This window comes from Arachis duranensis, chromosome 6, assembly GCF_000817695.3.
Source record: "Arachis duranensis cultivar V14167 chromosome 6, aradu.V14167.gnm2.J7QH, whole genome shotgun sequence".
NCBI lineage: Eukaryota > Viridiplantae > Streptophyta > Magnoliopsida > Fabales > Fabaceae > Arachis > Arachis duranensis.
The window spans coordinates 20951760-20954661 of NC_029777.3; positions in this window are offsets into that span (position 1 = coordinate 20951760).

Here is a 2902-nt window from a genome sequence, read left to right on the forward strand (position 1 = left end):
TCCGCCTGACTAAGATTTACAAGGTGACCATAGCTTGCTTCATACCAACAATCTCCGTGGGATCGACCCTTACTTGTGTAAGGTTTATTACTTGGACGACCCAGTGCACTTGCTGGTTAGTTGTGCGAAGTTGTGTAATGCCATGGTATTGAGCTACCAAGTTTTTGGGGCTCATGACCGGGGATTATGAGAGTTGTGAAAAAGTATTGTTCACAATTTCGCGCACCACTCAGCCCAAGCACACACCAAGTGGGCCCGGAAATGGATTTTTATGTCATTTACTCATCTTTGTACACCCTAGGCTACTAGTTTTCTATAAGTAGGACCTTTTACTATTGTATTTTCATCTTTTGATCACTTTAGATCTCTAGATCATCTTGGGACATCTAGTTTTTAAATCATTGGGAGGCTGGCAATTCGGCCATGCCTAGACCTTGTTCTTATGTATTTTCAACGGTGGAGTTTCTACACACCATAGATTAAGGTGTGGAGCTCTGCTGTACCTCGAGTATTAATGCAATTACTATTGTTCTTCTATTCAATTCCGCTTGTTCTTGTTCTGAGATATCACTTGTTCTTCAACTTGATGAATGTGATGACCCGTGACACTCATCATCATTCTCACCTATGAACGTGTGACTGACAACCACCTCCGTTCTACCTTCGATTGGGTGAATATCTCGTGGATTCCTGATTGCACGATGCATGGTTGATCGCCTGACAACCGAGTGCTCGCCTGACAACCGAGCCAACCATTCCGTGAGATCAGTATCTCTATCTTTATCTTTATGCTTTATTCGTATATCACCATACCCATTTGAGTTTGCCTGACTGAGATTTACAAGGTGACCATAGCTTGCTTCATACCAACAATCTCTGTGGGATTGACCCTTACTCGCGTAAGGTTTATTACTTGGACGACCCAGTACACTTGCTGGTTAGTTGTGCGAAGTTGTGTTTATGCCATGGTATTGAACACCAAGTTTTTGGGTTCATCACCGGGGATTAATTGATTTGTGAAAAGTAGTGATCACAATTTCGTGCACCAGTGGCACTGGTACTCACCGACGGTAACTGGCGGCCACGACGGAGCTTGACAGAGGCAGAAGCGAAGGAGGCAGAGAAAGGAGAGGGACGAGAGGAGAGGAGAAAGGAATGGGAGAGAAAGAAGGAGGGAAGGAGGGGTGATGATGGTAGTTGGTCTCGCCGGACGGCGTCAACGGTAGTGGTGAGCTTTGAGGGTGGTGATTATGGAGGGGGAAGGAGAAGAGTGAGAGACGTTGGGGATGAGGAGGGTGCGCAACTGCACTAGGCTCCTCGCGTAGTTAGGGTTATAATTTTTGAATTCACGCGTTCGCTGATGAGCGGATAATTTATACGCTTTTTGACATCGTTTTTAGGTAGTTTTTAGTAAGTTCAAGCTACTTTTAGGGATGTTTTCATTAGTTTTTATGTTAAATTCACATTTCTGGACTTTACTATGAGTTTGTGTGTTTTTCTGTGATTTCAGGTAATTTCTGGCTGAAATTGAAGGACTTGAGCAAAACTCTGATAGGAGGCTGACAAAGGACTGCTGATGTTGTTGGAATCTGACCTCCCTGCACTCGAAATAGATTTCTGGAGCTACAGAACTCCAAATGGCACGCTCTCAATGGCTTTGGAAAGTAGACATCCATAGCTTTCCAACGATATATAATAGTCCATACTTTATTCGAGAATTGACGACGTAAACTGGCGCTCAACGTCAGTTCCATGTTGCTGTCTGGAGTCAAACGCCAGAAACACGTCACGACCCGGAGTTGAACGCCCAAAACACGTTACAACTTGGTGTTCAACTCCAAAAGAAGCCTCAGCTCGTGGATAGATCAAGCTCAGCCCAAACATACACCAAGTGGGCCCCGGAAGTGAATTTATGCATCAATTACTTACTCCTGTAACCCCTAGTGGCTAGTTTATTATAAATAGGACTATTTACTATTGTATTAGTCATCTTTTGGCCATTCGGTCTTTTGATCATTCAGGGGGCTGGCCTCTCGGCCATGCCTGAACCATTCACTTATGTATTTTCAATGGTGGAGTTTCTACACACCATAGATTAAGGGTGTGGAGCTCCGCTGTACCTCAAGTTTCAATATAATTACAATTGTTTTCTATTCAATTCTCTTTATTCCTATTCTAAGATATTCATGGTACTTCAACTTGATGAATGTGATGATCCGTGACACTCATCATTATTCTCACCTATGAACGCACGTGATTGACAACCACTTCCGTTCTACCTTAGGCCGGGCGCATATCTCTTGGATTCCTTAATCAGAATCTTCGTGGTATAAGCTAGAATTGATGGCGGCATTCATGGGAATCCGGAAGGTCTAAACCTTGTCTATGGTATTCCGAGTAGGATTCCGGGATTGAATGACTGTGACGAGCTTCAAACTCCTGAAGGTTGGGCGTTAGTGCAGACGCAAAAGAATCAACGGATTCTATTCCAACCTGATTGAGAACCGACAGATGATTAGCCATGCTGTGACAGAGCATTTGGACCATTTTCACTGAGAGGATGGGATGTAGCCATTGACAACGGTGATGCTCTACATAAAGCTTGCCATGGAAAGGAGTAAGAAGGATTGGATGAATGTAATAAGAAAGTAGAGATTCAAGAGGAGCACAGCATCTCCATACGCCTATCTGAAATTCCCACTTTTAATTTACATAAGTATTTCTATCCTATTTTATTTTCTGCTTATTATTAATTTTCGAACATATCATAAACCAATTTAATCCGCCTAACTGAGATTTACAAGATGACCATAGCTTGCTACATACCAACAATCTCCGTGGGATCGACCCTTACTCACGTAAGGTATTACTTGGACGACCCAGTGCACTTGCTGGTTAGTTG